Below are 20258 nucleotides of genomic sequence, written 5' to 3' on the forward strand. Positions count from 1 at the left end.
TTAGAATATTTTTAATGACTGCATAAGGCTTCATCATATGGATATATCATAATTTACTTGAGTTATTGTTACTTAGTTTTTCTCATTTTTCATAATGATAAATAATTATATTAATACATATATATCTTTGTTTATATTTCAGATAATTTTCTAAACTTTTATTTCTGTGAATGGAATTATTTGATCAAAGAACACAAACTTTGTTTTTTTTAGCAGTCTCATTTTAAAATTTTTTGGTAAAATATACATAACAAAATTTACCATTTTAACCATTTTAAAGTGTTAAATTCACAATTTAATTTAAATTCACAATTAAGTGTGCAATTCAGTGGCATTAGGTATATTTACGGTGTTGTGCAGTCATCACTGCTGTTCATTTTCAGGACATTTTATCATCCCAAACAGAATCTCTGTACCCATTGAACAATAGCTCCCATTCCTTCCTCCCCCAGTCCCTGGTAGCCTCTATTCTACTTTCGGTCTCTATGAATTTGCCCATTCCAGGTACCTCATAAATGGGATCATACAATTTTTGTCCCTTTGTGTCTAGTTTATTTCACTTAGCATAACGTTTATTTCAGTTAGCATAATATGGACATTTTTTAGGTTCTTGATATGTATTGCCAAATTTCTTTCCAGAGAACCACTTAAAGAATGCCTGCTTACTTACATGAGAAAATGCACTGTTCCTTCTTTAATCATTAACTTCTCAATCAAAACCCTAGATTAACTTATCTCTCCAGGAAACTATGATAGCTTCTTTGCCATTACTATATAAAATCAACATTTGGGAGAGGATGGAAGGAGCAAGTGGGGTGGGTGGGGTTGTCACTGTATGAAGGTCGCATTTGCTAAAATGACCTTTGGAAATGAAAGGCCAGTTCCCCTCAATTCCCCATGTATAAAATGGGAATGATGGCACGTTCCCCATCTGCCATACAGGAACTGAATGGCCTAAAGTTCCCAGTTGAAATGACTCACTTTTGTGGCCAGAATCTTCAGAAGGGTAGGATCTAGAGAGGGAGAATTGGCTTTCCTTTCCCACAAAAATCAGGGTCCTAGCTCTTAGCAGTTGGCTAGACATACTGGAAATGTTAGCTGCTTCCTGGTGAATCTTCTCTCTATAAGCAAAAGGGAAGGAGAGACCCCTATAATGTGGTGGTGGGGGGTGTGTTTAGCAGCAGAAATAGCGGGGCTTTCTTTGCTTTCATATTATCATTGTGTGTGAGTGGGAGCTACGTTGCTCGTCCAAGTCACTGAAGGACAGTAGGAACCGGATCTGTTTCCCATTAGTTGACATTAAAGAGACAAGGAAGATGAAGAATAGCACATGGGAAACTCTTTAGAGTAGTGTCCCAACCAAGAAGTAGAGGAGTGTCTTTTGACTTCTTTTGAGTGTTTTGGATTCTTTTCTTCAGTATTATATACCAGACCTATACTGCATATAAATTTATTTTAAAATGAGCCACACTGTCTAACATAGCCACACTCTAGTCAATTGGACAACAGTTAATCTCATTATGAAACTTTTCTTTAGGTGTTAAATGTGAGTTATTGTTTTGTTTAGGCCCAGGTATAAATCTTTTTCGTCTTGCAGGCCGCGTAGTTGCAACTACTCACCTTTGCCATTGGTGAACTGAAGTAGCCATGGACAACACGTAAGTGAATGGGCGTGGCTGTATTCCAGGAAAACTTGATTGACAGAGTTGGGGCAGCTTGCCCTCAAGCCATAGTTTGTTGACCTCTGGGTAGTGGAAGATACTTTAGATAGTCAGAAGGCCTAGCTTTGATGGGAAGTTGTTCAAAAATTTAGCTTTGATGTCTGCTACTTACTAGCTATGTCACCTTAGCCTCTCTGAGTTCTCTTGTTTAAATTCAAAATGGTAATACTTTCCATTAAAAATAAGAATGACTAGTTACACATATGGATATTTAACTTTTCTGGAAATCAGGAAAATGTAAATTAAACCAATAGTATATTATTTTCTATCCTTTATATTGATAAAATAGAAAATAACATCTATTGTTGGAAGGGTGTCTAAAAGGGAATTTTATGCTCTGTTGGTGGAACTATAAATTGGTATACCTTTTTGGATGCTAATTTGGAGTACCTGTCAACATTTAACATGCACAGACTCATCAATTCAATTATTGGTACATCTCTAGAGAAATATTAGCTTGTATGTAAAAACAGGTTCACCAGCATTATCGATGTAGCATTCTTTGGTCCTGACAAAACACTGTGAACAACCTAAATATTCAAACATAGCAAATGAGAAAATAAAGTGGCACAACCTTACCGTGGCATTTTTTCATGAGCTCTTAAAAGTATGAGGAATCCATAATATACTAATAAGAAACAGGGCAAAATTTTTAAGTGAAAAAGTCAAGTTGCAGAACAAGTATAACAGTATGACACAGGTAGGTAGACCAAATCACACAACACACTCTTTGTCTATCTACACACATACGTGTATACATACGTATATGTATGTATACATATCTATGTGTATCTCTATACATACATGTATATATACATATATGTATGTGTGTGTGTGCATGCTTAGGAAAAGTCTGAAAGGTTATACAGCAAAACTTATAACAGTGGTACCTCTGAGGAGGGGAGTGCCATTGGCAAAATGTGTGGTTAAAGTTTGGTTGAATGGGGAGTTTTGCATTTTACTCTGTGTACTTCTGTATTATATTATTTCATAGTGATAATGTATTCTCTCTCCTTCCCACTAGTTTGGATTGCTGGTGGGCTTGTCTGCGCTTCTCAGGGTCAGGAGTGTGACACAGTAGGATTAATTCCCCGAGCCAGCTCTGCCCCGTCAGGTGAGTGGAAGGCTGCTGAAGACCAGGACCAGAAGAAGGAAGCACATGTACGAGGGGGGTGGGCGGGCACACTGTGTGCAGGTGGCTGGGAGAGGCAGCCAGACAGGCCAATTCTAATTTACCAACAGTAACCATCACATGTCACATCTTGACATTCCCCAAATTGCTTTGTTCTCCGTTATCACACGGGGCCCTGAGAAGAATTCTGTGAGCAAGCGAGGCACGGATGATGATAGGAAAAGAAGCAGTCAAAACGTGGGACAACAAGGAAAGCGTGTGTGTAGAAATAGTTTTTTTGTTTCATTTAAAAAGAAATATGTACAGGGATATTCATTACAGCACTGTTTGAAATGCTGACATTGGAAATAGCCATGTCCATCAATAGGAAAATATGTGAACACATTATGGTATATCCTTTATATGTACCATTATTATACAGTTTTTTAAAGTATGAGTTAGAATTTATTTACTGATCCTTGGGGGGGATGTTCATGATCAATTATTAAGTGAGAAAAATAAGTTGCAGAGCAATGTTAATATGTAAGCCTAGTTTTTAAAAAATAGAGAACAATAAAAAAAATCCTCTTAAATATAAAAATATATTTGTGCTTATGTTTTTGGGGGCCTGGAAAAATCTGCTAACATATCTTATGGGAGGACTTGGAGGCTGAGAGAGTACTAATTTTGTTTTTTATCTAACTTTCTATTGCTTCATTGGTTTTAGAGAACAAGGAAGATAAACTTGTCTAAGTAAAAAATGAAGTTTCCTAAACAGTTTTTCATCTTAATTGATTTTTAAGAGGTGCTTTAATTTTTTTTAGTGAGTTAATGAAATGAAGAATTATGAAAGTAAAAATAGAGTTATCATGTAAATCTTCTCTTGGGTTTAGGGGAGGTATCTGGGTAGTGGAAAGAGAACCCAGGAGTAAGGGAACCAACTTTGTAGTTGTAGTTCTAAATTTTCTGATGTGTGAGTTTTAATTTAATAAGATCATTTAACAGCTGTTAAACAGGGGCCTCTAAAATGAAGAGCTTGTACCAGGAGACATTGATCTCCAAGATCCTTCCTAGCCCTAACGTTCCACAGGTTTATGGTTCTACAGTTCTACAGTTGAACCACCTCTTGAGATTTTAGAACGTTACATTTCATTTATTTTTAAATGCCTTTTGTTGTTGTTTTTTTTAAAATAAAGAAATTTATTTATTTATTTATTTATTTTTGGCCGTGTTGGGTCTTTGTTGCTGTGCGCGGGCTTTCTCTAGTTGCGGTGAGCAGGGGCTACTCTTTGTTGCAGTGCGTGGGCTTCTCATTGTCGTGGCTTCTGTTGTTGCGGAGCACAGGCTCTAGGTGCACGGGCTTCAGTAGCTGTGGCACGTGGGCTCAGTAGTTGTGGCTCGCGGGCTCTAGAGCTCAGACTCAGTAGTTGTGGAGCACGAGCTTAGTTGCTCCGCGGCCTGTGGGATCTTCCCTGGCCAGGGCTCAAACCTGTGTCCCTTGCATTGGCAGGCAGATTCTTAACCACTGCACCACCAGGGAAGCCTGTCTTTTGTTGTTGTTGTTTTTACATTTTAACAGTCTAAAATTAGAATGCATTTTATAATTGGCATTGGCCATTTTTTCACATTTTTATTATCTCTGAAATTGAAATATCTTATCATTGATGATATAGGATAGTTCTACTTTTCAGTGCCAATTTTTTTTTTCATTAACTATACTCTTGGCCCCTTCCTGGGGTTCCCTTTCTCCTAATCCCAGTGGGTGGATATGGTATTTGAGTGTGCAAGGATTTTGTGGTTATTTAACTGGTAGGTGTCCTATATGTAGCTGCTCCTTGAGAAGTTAGATAAATATGTATGTAGCCCTGAGGCATCCAACTTAATGCTTCTGAATTTTGATTAGTTTCTATCATAATTTTGCCTGGTATTTGCTTTTGAAAGTATAACATACAAACAGAAAAGTTCATAAAGTATATAGCTCCTGACTTTACAGAAAGTGAACACACCTGTGTAACTAGTGCTATATCAAGAAATAGAACATTAGCAGCATCCCATTATGCCCTTCCATTCATTATCCCCGTGCTGTTTTCTTTTTAAATGCAGTGAAAGTATACATCGGGATGGCTCATAATTGTCTTGGGTGAGTCTGCTGGAAAGAGCTCCAGGTTTGGAGCCAGAGGATCAGAGTTGCATCGTGGTCCTGTTGCTTTTTAGTTGTGTGACCTTAGGTAAGGTACTTTTATGAACTTCATTTCTTTTTGATAAAATGAAAACAATAATGTCTACCTCACAGAGCAGTTGTGATATCACGTGAAATATTTTGTAGATGGAAAACACTGTCAGTGGTGAAAAGCCATACAGAGCTGCTAGTCATTTTTGGTGAGGGAGGTAGAGTCCCAAGCAGGAGATGATGTGAACCTCAAGTAAGAAGAGAAAATGAAGAAGTTTGTCTGATCCTCAAATCCATTCTCTTAACCACCTGTGTTATCTCCTTTTTTTGTTGACATTGGTGTAGTCACTAGTTTGTGTTAAATTCTCCAAAATGGAAATAACATAGAGGACCTAAAAGGAATCCCCAAAGATTTGGAATTTCTCCCAAAGTCTCTCATTTCCTCTCTTAAGGCTGGTGCCTCCTGGAGCTGTGTAAGGCAGAGGCTTTGGCCTAAGATTAACCAATTTCAATAGCAAATGAATACAACACCATCCCTTTACAGGCCTAAGAGGCAGTGTGGATCCCACCTAGACCCGCTTCTGATTATAGTCACAACTGTTACAAATGTGACCCAAATCTCTATTTCTAGCCTTCTGTATAAAGATTGCATCTGAAGAGGGTTCACTTTAATGACATAATTTGAAACCTTTTATTCATTCAATAAATGCTTATCAGGTACCTTCTGTGTGCCAGGAGTTTTTTCAGTTCTAAGAATTCAGTGGTGAGCGCACAGTATGTGAGTTCATGGAACTTATGGTAATAGGAAAAAGAGAAACTAATGAAATATAAAAAGATGTAATTAGAGACTATGAGTGCTATGAAGGAAAGGGTATGGTGCTGTGCATAGTAGGAACCTGACCTAATCTAGATGGTTAGGGAGAGTTTACATGGTGAAGTAACATTTGAGCTAAGATATGAAGGATAAGTTAGAATTAATCAGGTGAATAGGTAGGAAGAGAAAGCCTCAGGAAGGAAGAAGAGCCTGGACAACACTAGACCACACGAGGAAGTAACTTTTTTTTTTTTTGAAACTAACACAACATTGTTTTTTTTGTTTGTTTTTTTAAAAAATTTATTTATTTATTTATTTATGGCTGTGTTGGGTCTTCGTTTCTGTGCGAGGGCTTTCTCTAGTTGTGGCAAGTGGGGGCCACTCTTCATTGCGGTGCATGGGCCTCTCACTATCGCGGCCTCTCTTTTTGCGGAGCACAGGCTCCAGACGCGCAGGCTCAGTAATTGTGGCTCACGGGCCCAGTTGGTCCGCGGCATGTGGGATCTTCCCAGACCAGGGCTCGAACCCGTGTCCCCTGCATTGGCAGGCAGATTCTCAACCACTGCGCCACCAGGGAAGCCCCAGGAAGTAACTTTTTACTAATGAATTTTCAGCCTCTAATAGTAGCTACATTTATCTCTGTACCAGGTACTATGCTAAGCACTTTCTTTACACATACTATCTTGTAAATTCCTTATATCAACCCTTTGAGAAAGTATTATTCTTTTTTTTTGTTAATAATTGTAATACTTTATTACTGAAGTTTATTTACATAGTGTTTAAAGCACAATAAAAAATAAATTACAATACAAAAGTTCTATTCAAGTAAAAGACACTGAACAGCAGGGCTATATTAACCCTTGAATATTTAGCCAAGACACAAAAGCTACAAGTTTTGCTGGAAACACCTTCCATGAGTTTTTAACTACCTCTTTACACTTATGGAACATCACCCAGGCCATCTGTTTGAAGAAATACCCAGTTACTATATTTTCAAAGGTTGAATTATAGAGAAAAATAGAAAATGTGAAAGGTAATATAGACTTTAAATCTAATTTTTAGTTTCAAAACTGGGTACTGAAACTGTACTTTTTTAGACAGTATAAAAGGCAAAATGACAGGTATGGAATGCATTTCAGAATCAAGGTCCATATGTAAATTATACCAGGTTTTCTTTTAGTATTGGAAAAAATATCAAAGTTCATCATCTTTAAATACAGATAAACTATTTGGAAATTCCAGTTTATTAAAAGAAATAGCATCTTCAGCCTAGTTGGTGAAAACTGAAAATATCAAGCTGTAAACATGGGGGGGGGGCAGGGGGTAGGGGGAGAGGTTCCTAAACGTTTAGATGTTTTCTCTTCTCCAAGTAAGTGCTGCAGTAGCTTAAGTTTGGAAAGACACTGGGAGACTAGACACTTTTTTAAAAGCACTCTTCTTTCCATGACCCACTTATAAAGTTTGTTTTATCTACTAGTATAAGAGAAAAAAAATAATAAAGTTGGTTTCATTCTGTTAGTTTTGGTATTTCTTTGCCCCCACACCAAATCCTCCCCCCAAATAAGCAACTGAATTAAAAAATAAATAAAAGAAAAAAATTTAAATAATCTCTTCCAGTTCTCAGAGCTTTGTATAACACTATACAAAATTATTATCATTTAGGGTTGATTTTTTTCACTAGCCCTAAATTTTTAAATTGTAATATACTCCTTCAGAAACCTTCCATTTAACTGCTTAATGATTCCAGTCTACAAATGAACATAGATTTTGCTCTATTGTTGTAAATAATTGAATTGGGGGAAAAACTATAGTAAGCTGAACAGTCATTCACTGCTCGTGAAAGATCTGAGCTGTTGATTGCTTGTCACAGCACAGAAAAAAGGTGACAAGCAATTCATCTTGAGGTGGCATTTGTCAATCTATTAGCAACCTTCCCTAGTTTACTAGGGAAGGTTTATGTAACCTTCCCTAGTTACTCTGTGGTTTAGACTTGTACTACTGTAAACCTTGGATCAATTGACCAAAAACAAACAAAAACAAAAACCTGCCATCTAGGGTACTGAAAGAAATTCAGTAAAATAAGATGTGTCCCATACTTAAGGAGAGCCATGAAAATCAAACTGTTCTTTAACAGTTTGAATTTAGAATTTTCTGTTAATCAATCAAAAACAGTTGGGAGAATTAGCTCACCTTTTGAGAGTGTCAGAAGGAAACAGTAAACATGTTAACTTTAGTAGCAAGAATGCTGCTCTAAGGAAACTAATATATTAAAGGAAATGTTATGATAGACAAGTTGACTTTTATCCCATTTGATGGCAATATATGTGTATACAAGTCATAATCCACAGGGAGCGTTTAAGGGCAAAAATGTAGCTTCCTAGTATATAAAAGCTAATGAGCATTTGGAAAAAATACAATATTTGTACCCTGAAATTAAATAAAACCTTAGTAACAGGGCTGTGTGTGTGTGAGTCTGGTGGTATCTGCTCAAGAAGGGCCCTATGCTGGCTCCAGAGGAACGCTGCTTGTCTAGGTGGTTATATACTGCAGAGCTGGTTGGAAGACAGGTCACAACTGGAAAAGCCAAAGAAAAGCTTCCATTAACTCCAACTTATGTCAGGGTTTTTGTTCTTGCAAATCTTCAGCTTCCATCTAATAATGTTAGTCTGTGTCTTCTAAATAAGCAGAAACCTTTTTTTCTTGGTTGAGCTTTTCTTCTTCTTTTCAGTGTGCACGACGCTGAGCTGGATCTCCCCTATCAGCCCATCAACATCAGGTGGGTTCTTCACCTGGCAGGTGTATGTCCCATTGTCATCAAACTGTAGCTTTCAGAGGAGGATGGAGACATCATACCGCTCAGGGTTCCCATCCCAGACCACCCAGTCCTTGAAACGCCCACTCATGGGTCTGAAGGGATCCACACGGTAGTGGAAAACAAACTGCTTAGACCCCCCATCTTGAGACGGAAATTCCAGGTCACTGTTAGAGCATCACCCACAGGGGCAAAGCTGGAGAAAGTGCATTTTAACTGAACATCTGTCCCATTGACAGCCTCCAGCACATGGGGGGTGTAAATTTCCACAGCTGCTATTGACCAAAGAGAAACTGGAGAACACTTATACCACAGAAGTCCACCCACTGGAGCGAAGACTCCGAGCCCCACGCCAGGCCTCCCAACCTGGGGGTCCGGCAACGGGAGGAGGAATTCCCAGAGAATCAGACCTCGAAGGCTAGCGGGATTTGACTGCAGGACTTCAACAGGACCTGCTAGTATTGGAGGGTCCCCTGCAGAGGCGGGGGGTGGCTGTGGCTCACCATGAGGACAAGGACACTGGCAGCAGAAGTTCTGGGAAGCACTCCCCAGCGTGAGCCCTCCCAGAGTCCGCCACCAGCCCCACCAAAAAGCCGGGTAGGCTCCAGTGCTGGGTTGCCTCAGACCAAAAAACTGAAAGTATTATTCTAATTCCCATTTTACAGATGGGGAACCTGGGAGCACAGGGAATCTAAATAACTAGTCCAAGCTTGCACAGCTAGTAAGCTCTAGAGCCAGGATTTTAATGAGGCTGTCTAACTCCAGACCCCATGCTCTTAGCCATTATGCTGTATTGCCTTCCTCCTATTTCTCACCATTCTAGCCTGTACTTCATACAGACTGGAACATAGATCTGATCTATGTTACTCCCCTTTACTTCTTCCCTTTAGAAACCTTTGTTCTTTCCCATCGCCTACAGGATAAAATCTGAATTCCTTAGCGTGATGTAAGTACCTCACAATTTAGTACTACTTAGCCTCATCATCTGCTACACCTTCCTAAAACTGCATGCCATTGCTCAAATGTAATAAGCTCTGTCTTTGCACATGCTGTTCTCCCTGCTAGAATGCTTTTTTTTTTTTTAACTTTTGGTGAAACCCTACTCATCCTACTCATACTTTAAGTACTCCGCTTAAATGTTACTTCCTTGGTAAAGCTTTCCTCATCATCCCTCCTGAGTTAATCAGTCCCTCACAGCTCCTGTAAAACAGTAACTCCTCCTGTGTTCCTCTTCTGAAGTCTTTCACCAAAGCAAGAATCCTAGAGGTTTTTTCTGCTCCCCACCTTTCCCACACTCCCATATCCGAAGAGCTTGGAGTCTACCTCCGCAATGCCTTTTAAATATACCTTTCTTTTTAGTTCCTACTGCCCTTTACAGCAGTTTTATATCTGCCACTACGATTGCCGCCTAACTCTGTGTTCTGCCTCTGGACTCAATGTCGTGCCAGATTCATCTTTTCCCAAAGCACATACAAGTATGCCATTCTCCTGCTCAGAACCCTTCAGCGCCTCGCAGTGCTCTTTAGTAAGTCACTCCTGGTCTCCACTAGACTTTCCAATGTTCTCTCACCTTCCTTTCAACACTACCCAAGGCCAGGTTCTTTGGGCTCATATTTAGGTGAGTTATAGGTATGTTTGTTTCTACACAGGATCTTGAGCCTGTCTAATTCATCTTTGAGTCCCCAGCACAGTATTTATAGGTGTTTGTTTCATGTTTATAGTTGAATGTCCCTGATTAAATTTCATTAACTACAAGTAAAGAGTAACATATTTTATGCATTTTGGAGACTTTGTATTGCAAATAGTTTTTTTAAAAAAGGGTTTGGTCCTAAAGGGAGGAAGTTTTTAGGAAAACTGCTTGTGAGGAATTTTGTACTTCTCAGTGATGCCAGAGACATGGGATGTTATTTTGTCGACTGCAGTTCAAGTTACTTAGTATCTTTAGGGATGGAGAAGATGATTCCTGCCTTGCGCATTTCTGGAGCTATAGCAGAAACAGTTTGAACAAGGATTTCCTAAGTGCTTTGTATGAATAAAAGGCTATGCTCTTTCAGTGACTGTGAAGCAGCGAAGGTCCTGGCTGGGAGAAGGACGCTGGATCTCATTGTCCTCCCAGCCTTTCGACCCTCCCCCAAAGCCCCTCAATAAAATGGCTTGATCAAAAAAAAAAAAAAAAAAAAGGCTATGCTGATGAGAAAGGTCCAGGATGTAGCTGAGTTAGGCTGGAGAGAGCCATGGATTTAGACTTGAGTTCTGGTTCTGCAGCCTTGGTGGTTGACCTTGAGGCAGGTATTGTCTTCTTTTTGAGGCTTAGGTTCCTAGTTATAAAATTGTAATAAACATGCTTGCCTTTTAGTGTTCTAAATTTAGGGGGGACTAATTGAGATGTGAGACATAGCCTTCTTTAAATCCTTGAATTCTGTTAAAATGTTAGGGTTTTTTAATTTTTAAAATTTTTTATTTTTTATCATGACCATGTTGGACATTAGTCCCATTTATTTTACTTATTGGTAACATATTGACAAGTTTGGTTCTTGAGTCAATCTGGCATCCTATTCAGAAATCCAACCCCTATTAATATTTGTATTTGTTCATTTCTATCAGTGGTGAAAGTCATCCTGGTGTGGTAGAAGAAGAAATGGATTTGAACCAGAAAAACAGAGGTTTCAGTGCTATGTAGGAGGTGGAGATACGGAAGATAGAGAGAGGAAGAGGAAGACAGAGAAAGAGAGAGTGGGAGAGAGGGAGAGAAGGGAAAAGAGAGAGATGTCTTCTGAGTTTTGTGGCTACTTAAAGCCTATTTGAAACAAACCAGATCCTGGGCAGGGTCCCTGTTCTCCAAGCTTATGTTCTGAAATGCACAAGTTGTCTCAAATTGGCAGGCCTTGCTTAGGCATACAAATAAGTTGTAAAATTTCTGTCTCGGGCTTCCCTGGTGGCGCAGTGGTTAAGAATCCTCCTGCCAATGCAGGGGACACACGGGTTCGAGCCTTGGTCCAGGAAGATCCCACCGTGGAGCAACTAAGCCTGTGCGCCACAACTACTGAGCCTGCCCTCTAGAGCCCACGAGCCGCAAAACTACTGAGCCCGCATGCCACAACTACTGAAGCCCGCGTGCCTAGAGCCCGTGCTCCACAACAAGAGAAGCCACTGCAATGAGAAGCCCGCGCACAGCAATGAAGACCCAACACAGCCAAAAAAATAAATAAATTAAAAAAAAAATATTTCCGTCTCAGGCAGAAGATAGGAAATCTTCAGCAAAGTTGTCACGTGTATTCCCTCATGGATGTAAGGGGGGACTAGAAGACCATTAAGGTCTCTTTCATCCTTGAGATTCTGTGATTTGTTAACCAGGTATAGAAAGCTGCTTTTCTTTAGGCTGTTTAGATAAATGTAATTATAAATTGCACTTTCACTGTGGCTTTTATTTTTTAAAATTATTTTTTATTTTATTTGTTTTTAAATTTATTTTTGGCTGCGTTGGGTCTTCGTTGCTGTGCGTGGGCTTTCTCTAGTTGCCGTGAGCGGGGACTACTCTTCGTTGTGGTGCGTGGCCTTCTCATTGCGGTGGCTTCTCTTGTTGCGGAACACAGGCTCTAGGCACAGGCTTCAGTAGTTGTGGCACACAGGCTCAGTAGTTGTGGCTCACGGGCTTAGTTGCTCCACGGCATGTGGGATCTTCCCGGACCAAGGCTCGAACCCGTGTCCCCTGCATTGGCAGGCAGATTCTTAACCACTGCGCCACCAGGGAAGTCCTGTCTGTGACTTTTATTTATGAAACTTTTAAATGCTAAGTATAGCTCCAGTCACTTTTCATTGTACCCCATGCAAAGTTGGTACTTCCAGTTTCCAAGGACCTCCTCCTCTCATCAGGATTAATGAAACACCCACATGTGCCTCGCTTTGGGCGTGGAACCCAGTGGGATGACAAAGTGCCTGTTTCTAGTGGACTTGCAATTTTGGGGGGAAGGAGGCCCTAACTGGTGAGGTTTTGACCACGTTCTGAGGAAATTCATTTTATTGCAAGATTTTTTTTAAATTAATTAATTAATTTATTTTTGGCTACGTTGGGTCTTCGTTGCCGTGCGCAGGCTTTCTCTAGTTGCGGTGAGCAGAGGCTACTCTTTGTTGTAGTGCGCGGGCTTCTCATTGCGGTGGCTTCTCTTGTTGCGGAGCACGGGCTCTAGGTGCGCGGACTTCCGTAGTTGTGGCACACGGGCTTCAGTAGTTGTGGCTCGTAGGCTCTAAGGCGCGGGCTCAGTCGTTGTGGCGCACGGGCTTAGTTGCTCCGTGGCATGTTGGATCTTCCTGGACCAGGGCTTGAACCCGTGTCCCCTGAATTGGCAGGAGGATTCTTAACCACTGCGCCACCAGGGAAGCCCTATTGCAAGATTTTTGTTGTTGAGAATGGTGTCCTGGAGAAAGAATCATGGGAAATTTTTGGAAATACTTTAGATATGATCTGACCCTCACCTTCTTTTACTGAGACCCAAGGTAGGGCAAGTGCCTTGCTTAAAGCCACAAATACAGTCTGTGGCTGATACAGAATTTACCTCTGGGGCTTCCAACAGCAAACCTAGTGTGTTTTCCATCATTAGCAAGACTGTCTCCAAGAGTTGCAAATCTTTACATTAAAACTGTTCCTTTAGTTTCTTTTACCTTTCTTATCATCAGTTCTGTGTTTGTGAGCAAACGCTGTGCTAGATATGTTGCCTTTAGGGACAGAGCGATTTGCTCCTCTGTGACGGTGAAAAAGGGTGAACAGGTTCTTAGGCGTTTTGTAGAAAGACGTTCTTGAGGGAGAACTGAGTAGAGCCTCTTGGATGTCGTAATGAATCGTCTCTGTGTTTTGATTTACGCTCTGCTTTTCTCCCCAGAAAGATCAGGCTTACCAACACTGCCTCATTACTTTGCCATTACCCTCTGGAGAGGGAGAATGAGGCCTGGTAAATAAGCTCCAGGTCAGGGTTCTGAAATATTAGTCCTTCCTTCCAGCCAATGGCATTTCCTGCAGCCTTCTTTCTCCATGGCTTCTCACCCTTGAGATATGTCAACATCTCTTCTAGTAGAAGACTCTCCTTCTGTGCTTGCTGCTTCAGAGGAGTTTTTGTCCTTTAATGTTTGTAAAGCTATTGCATCTTCAGAAAAAAACCTTTAGTGGTTACTTTTGAAATTGGAACTGTTGAATGTTTTTGATTAAACAGTTGATTTTTATTAGGAGGTAGAGGTACAAGGCTTCTTTGAGCCACTGAGAATGTGCTACCTTTTTTTTACTTATTCAATGATTGCTTATTCAAGAGCAATAGACAATAGTGCAGAGACCAGATAGATAACTCACTACTTATGTGACTAAGTCACTTAATTCCTGAGCCTCAGATTTCCTCATCTTTAGAAATAAAACCCACCTTATAGATTGTCCTGAGAATTAGATGAAATGACCATGTAAGTGTAAGAGGATGGGACCTGGGCTCAAGGTGGGCTCAAATTTTGCCTCTAACACTTACTCTTTGTGACCTTAGGCAAGTTATGTAATCTTTCTAACTCCCAGTTTCCTTTTCGGTAAAATAGTGATAATCATAGTATTTTGGGTTATTATGTCACTGGGTTATTATGAGGATTGAACGAAATAAAGCTCGGAAGCGTTTAGTATAGTGTCTGGCACATACCAAGTGCTCATTAAATGTTAGCTATTAATTACAACAGTAACAGCAACAATAATGATAGTCTTTATGTATTTATTATGCTAGGACCTCAAGTGGCAGAAGAGGGACTAGAAGGCATTGCATAGGGTAATGGATCCCTAAGAATTTTTTCCTGCCAGCTTTCCTCGTGGGAGGGCCTGTAGGGACTGAGAGAGAGGCTCTCATTGGCCCTTAGCCTACAGCTTCCTACGGTGAAAGCTTCCCTTCCAGGCTGGTAGGCTGAGGTAGGAGGTTCAGAGGGACTTCAGAAGATAGTGAGAAGACCAGTCAGGCAGGGTGGAGGGTTTGGGTAAGGGCAGTAAATGACTCTGGAAGGTAAGACCGGGGTCAGGTCATAGAGGGCCTTGAATGCCAGGCAAATTATTTGTATTAAGAACCACCCATTCCAGAGCTGTCTCAGGGGAATCTCTCCCTTCCCATCTTCTGTTTAAACTTATAAAAATTGTAATACACTTAAAAAAATTATAACATTTACATTTTAAGCAAGAATAATAAAACACCCATACACCATATACCACCCAGCTCAGGAGATGTAATATTACCAGGCCCTTTGAAACACCCTGTGCATTCTGCACCCATCACCAACCCCCTCCAACCTCTCTCTGAAGCCTATTCCAAATTTTGTGTTATGTGTCATTTTCTTTCCCTTCTTCCTTTTTCTTTCACTCTCTCTTTCTTTTAAAAATGGTTTTACCACTCTTATCCCTTTTAGTCTTTTGGACAGTGAGCAGGGGCTGTGGAATCCAGCAGGAGCCATGTGGCCTGCCTATTGCCTGGCTAGGCTGGGAGGAGGGGTGGGGAAGTTCCGAAGGCTGGCTGCCATGGGAGGGGAGGGGAGGGGAGGAGTGGCTCTGTGGTGGGGGAGGGAGAGGCTGGGGAAACTGCCCCCCGCTGGCTCCTTGGGCTGTCCTGAGGAGCAGGCCCAGAAGCTTGGCAACTCTGGTGGACAGGTTCCAGAGGAGAGTTCAGAGCCTCTGAGGCTGCACAGCTGGAAGCTGTTGCCTTGAGTTTAGAGCCAAGGGAGGGTGGGGGGAGAACCTCTTGTATTCTTTTGAGACACAGTATCAATTCTTTCATGTGCTAGGGAGCAGCAGGGCTGACACAGTGCCAGATGTGGCCAGGGTGATTTTAGCAGGCCTGCCTCCTATTTTCACCGCATACCTTTTTTGGAGTGTTGACCGTGCCTGTCATTAAATTATGTTTGCCACTTTGCTTTTCTATAAAAGCTTTGTTTTTTGCTTTGCCTTTACTTTCCTGGTTCATCTTTGAATACCAATAGCGATTGCTAACCACAGACTGCAAGTGATACCATAGGAATAGGATACAGGGCCTGCCTGGGAGAAGAAGCGGGGGCATGGGAGGTCTCTGCAGCAATGGACCTTGGTCTGACCCCCTCCACAGTATCTCCACCACTCACCACGGTCGTTCTCTGGTGGCCAGAAGGCTGAGTTTGGAAACCTTCCATCCAGATGTAGTTCAATGGAACAGATTCAAGGAGCCCTAGTGTGCTAGGTACTATGGGGGATCATAGAGAGATGGAACTGGTTATGCCCTTGAGGAATTTACATTCTAGATGTGAAAACAAGACTTCCCTGCATATACAGTTAAATTAGTACAAGTGACAAATGCAGAATATAGACACAGTTTTCTTTTTTTTTTTTATTTTTATTTTTTTTTTTTGTGTGGCCAAATTTATCAAGTTTGTCATTTATGGATTCATTTTTTCAAATTATACTTTTTTTTTTTTAAATTAATTAATTAATTTATTTATTTTTGGCTGTGTTGGGTCTTCGTTTCTGTGCGAGGGCTTTCTCCAGTTGCGGCGAGTGGGGGCCACTCTTCATCGCGGTGCGCGGGCCTCTCACTATCATGGCCTCTCTTGTTGCGGAGCACAGGCTCCAGACGCGCAGGCTCAGTAGTCGTGGCTCACGGGCCCAGTCGCTCCGTGGCATGTGGGATCTTCCCAGACCAGGGCTCGAACCCGTGTCCCCTGCATTGGCAGGCGGATTCCTAACCACTGCGCCACCAGGGAAGCCCTAGACACAGTTTTCTGATCACCAATGTAATACATGGTTATTAAAATTAAATTCAAACATAAAAAGAAACATATATTGTAGAAAGTCCCCTACAATCTAACTCCTCCCCAAGATAACCACCGTTATCCGTTAATATTCGAGGTGCTGACGTTTAAGCTGCCCTTAAAGTAAAATCCATAGAGGCAGACTGATGGAAGAAAACAAGCATCCTGAGGATCTAATCTCTTTCAGGGAGGAGCACCCCACTAGCTTCCCTGACAAATGGTGAGCCAACTTCTGCTTGGACACCTTGGTGACAAGGGGCCAAAATACCTAAGTAGGAATTAACCTTTGTTAAGTACCACCCTGTGCCTTATATGCTAGCCAGTGTGTTGGGCATCTTATAGATGTTATTTAATCCTCATCACAATATTATAAGTATCTTTATCCTTGTTTTACAAATAGGAATACTGAGACTCAGAGGTTACTTGCCAGGGTGACAGAGCAGCAAGTGGTATCAGAGTCCTGCCATTCATGAGCTGTGTGATCTTGGGCAAATTATTTTATCTCTGTGGCTCAGTTTCTTCACTGTAAAGATGAGTGATAATAGTATCTACGAAGGGAATTTTTCAGATTTATGAGTTAACACACATTAGGCCAGCAGAACAGTGCTTGGCACATAGTATGTACTCAGTAAGCATTAGCTGCTATTTATTGCACCTTGTTTTCTCTCTTGTTCTAACATGATCCCTAGCATTTTTACACTTATTTTAATTCTATATATGGCCTCTCTGTCCTCCCCGCCATCCCTCACACTTTCTTTTTTATAATTCCTTCCTCTGCTTCCAGTCATTCCCTTCTCTTCATCCTGTCTCCACCGTGTCTCTCATTCCCCTTCTTTGCACTTTCTCTTACCTTACCCCCCCATGTCCTCATCACCTGTCTCCTGCCTGTTGTGGCAGCCTTGTGACCCACCTCCCTGCTGCTAGTCTCATTCATTTATATACCAGAATAATATCTCATAGCACACTTCTCATCACACCACATCTCTATGCTAAAAACAAACAACAAAATAAACGTCCAGATTTTAATTCGATTTCTTGAAGTTTAAGATTCTCCAACTCTTACCCCAATTCCCCCTTCAAGTCTGTTCCTCCACTACTTCCACACCTTCTTTCTGCTTTCCCTTCTTCCTTACTTCTCCCTCTATTTCCATCTGGGCAAGTTCTACCTATGTGTTTTAAGATACAGATTAAAATATCACTTAGTTTTTAGTCCTTCCCTATTCTCAACTGGTTAGAATTTTTGTATCTTTTTGTGAGAGTTAGCACATGCTGTCTTGAAATACAATTTCAAGTCACATTTCTTAGAATTATAATCCACCTTAGTTAGCATAGATGCTGGGTTTAATTCACCTTTGTATGCTCTCTAAAATGTCCTCCAGCAGTACCTTTTGTACAGTAGGTGCTTAATAAATGTTTGTGGTGTAAGTGGAAGATGAGGGGCTTCCTGATGACTGGTGGGCTTCTCTCGCGGTCTTGGTCGGGGTCACTGTTTAATGGGTGTAAACGCGGTGGTTTTGTTTTCTAAGAGTCAGACATCTTTTCTTTTCGGCCATGCCGGCGCTGGTTCCCAGTGCCTGTGTGTGTTAAGGGGCTTCAGCCAGTGCCTGCCGTACTAGGTCCCGTGCCTTGGCCCCTCAGCCCCTCCCCACGAATGCTCAGCGGAACAGGGGATTAGGTTCTGGCAGCACAGCTGGGGTTTTGGCGGCCATTCCGCAGTCGACAATAGCACGCAGTCACGACAGCGCAGGCCTGCGCTCCAGGGCCGCAGTCTGCCCGGGCTCCTTGTTTGGGTGGCCGAGGGGGAGGAGCGGGCGCAGCGCAGCAGCCTGGCCAAGCCACGCAGAAGGTACGGGCTGGAGAAATTCCCTCGGGGAACGGGCTCGGGGGCGGCCATGTCCCAGGGCAGGCGGCGCCCGCGTAAGGAGGCCGTTGCTTTGTGTGCGAGGGGCCTGTGTGCTTAGAGACGCAGCGCTCCCTGGAGCGGCAGGAAGCTGCCCCCGTTTAAAAGGGCTTGCGTCTTGCTCTCCAAAGCCTCTGTTCCCGGGTCTTCCTCCCTACCCTGCTCGCCGCCAGGCAGGGCTGATCTAATCATCAGGGCAGCCCGTGGCCTACCCTTCCGCTGCTGGCCAGAGATGGACAGGCTGTCACTGCTGTCTTAAGAGCGCAAAGGGGGAGTGTCCGGGGGATATCAGGTTTGTCAGGCAGGCCGCTGTGAGGTGTGTTTTGTGTGTTTACCCCACAATTTGCTTTGGCTCTCGCCACTGTTTCAGTTCAGTACTTTTGTCTGCCGGCTCCTCCCCCACCCGCACCCCACCCCCCATGAGCCCTAGTCTCTTGTTTGCGGGCGAAGCCTTAGCAGCCCCACCTCTCCAGTGCTCCAGGGCCCCCTCCTCCTTGCCCCCGACTGCCGCCCCTCCCCCCCTCGCTGAGAGTTCCCTGCTTCGCCTGCGCTCCCGGATCGCGGAAGCTTGCTGCGCCTTTAAAGAAAGCAGACTCCTGGTTGTGACGCACTTCTGGCTGTCAGCCAGGAAGATCGCTCCTGCCAGGCTGAGAAGAAACCAACAACTTTTCTTTTGTGTGTGGGGTTACTTTCCACTAGACCCCCCCCTTCCTCCTCTCCTTTCAAGATTTAAGTGCTAATGGCGGATTAGAACCTGTAGATACGTGTGGCTTTGGGAGTCTGGTAAGGCCACCCCCCCACCCCCACCCCCACCCCCACCCCCACGCTGAGACTTTCCCTCCCTCACTGTTTCTCTGGGTTTTTGTTCAAACATGGAGGAGGGGGTGCGGTGGACTCCCCTCTTCACCTCCCTTTCCTGCGCCATCCTTGAAGGGGAGGGAGAAGAGAGGGAGAGCAAGTAAACAGTCTGAAACAGGCGCTGGGAGCAGAGCTTGCCAACATCCGGGAGTTGGCGCCTTTCAGAGCAAAGGGTTGCTTTCTTCAACCCTCGCGTAGATGTCAGCGTGTTTTTGTTCAGAGGGGGGAAAGCGTGTGCGCCTGCACGTTGAGCTGTAGACAGCTCGGGGGAGCGTCTCCATTCCCGAGAGAGGCCTGGGTGTGTACGCAGTGGTGGGGAGTGGAAAAGGTTCATTTCGTCAGCCGGTAGGGACGGGGGCGGGGGGGTGTGAATATAGCAGTGGGGCAGGTGCTGATGAACTGCTGGAGTGAACTTGGGTGTGCGTGTGTAGTCTGTGGCTCTAGGCCCCAGATCTGGTTCATGATTGCAGCCCTTGTGCCCACGGCCTTCTGATCTGGACCCTCCAGAGCATGGGGGGAAGGGCGATAACAGTAAGCCACTTGGAAGAAACCAGGGAAACCTTGGTTTCCCTTGCAATTCTTCTCGTGTTCCTCACCAGGACTCTGGGCCAAATTCTAGGCTACACAGAGGGGATGGTCTGTGTGAAGAGGGGGAGGCCTGAGTCCACAGTGAGCCCCTGAGAGGGCTCAGGGAATACATCCAGCAAGCTGGTTTGCCCTGACCTCAGGGGTGCAGAAAACCTCTTTGGACTTGCACAAGACATCCTGCTCAGAACTCCCCAGGTCCCCAGGGGTTGAAAAGGATTGTGTTTTTCCTTCCTTGGCTTCTCTTGGAGCTGCTGGTCCTTGGGCCCTACCTCCTCGGAGCCAGGGGATGTACCAGCAAGATATTTCCTGTCCTGTTACTTACGACAAGTTAGCCAGTGATGACATGGCTTGCCCTTTGTTGGGCTGCTCTGGGGTAACCTACCAGATGAGGTCTGAGTGCTTGCTTGACTGTGCCTCCTCACCTGTCAGAGGAGAACGCCCTCAAGGTTAGGGTGTTCACTCTTTGGATGGGGCGGTCTCTCAGATGGTGGTGGTATCCCTT

General features: G+C 43.1%; 1 protein-coding gene and 1 pseudogene across 6 annotated transcripts in view; one reads left to right on the plus strand and one right to left on the minus strand.

The window, feature by feature from the left end:
• NUMA1 (nuclear mitotic apparatus protein 1) overlaps positions 1-20258 on the plus strand; it is a 74139-nt gene that overhangs the window by 18879 nt on the left and 35002 nt on the right. For 3 of the 6 annotated variants that reach the window (XM_036859260.1, XM_036859266.1, XM_036859265.1), the window contains exon 1: positions 18937-19093. The exons of 1 other annotated variant lie outside the window; for it this stretch is intronic. The gene's annotated coding sequence lies outside the window, so the exon portion shown is untranslated. Of the gene's footprint in view, positions 1-18155; positions 18257-18421; positions 18603-18936; positions 19094-20258 lie in introns of those variants that run through there. 2 more of the 6 variants (XM_036859264.1, XM_036859262.1) reach the window with 2 other exon arrangements.
• On the minus strand, positions 8478-10240 carry LOC118899516 (annotated as a pseudogene).

The sequence above is a fragment of the Balaenoptera musculus genome, chromosome 8, assembly GCF_009873245.2.
Source record: "Balaenoptera musculus isolate JJ_BM4_2016_0621 chromosome 8, mBalMus1.pri.v3, whole genome shotgun sequence".
NCBI lineage: Eukaryota > Metazoa > Chordata > Mammalia > Artiodactyla > Balaenopteridae > Balaenoptera > Balaenoptera musculus.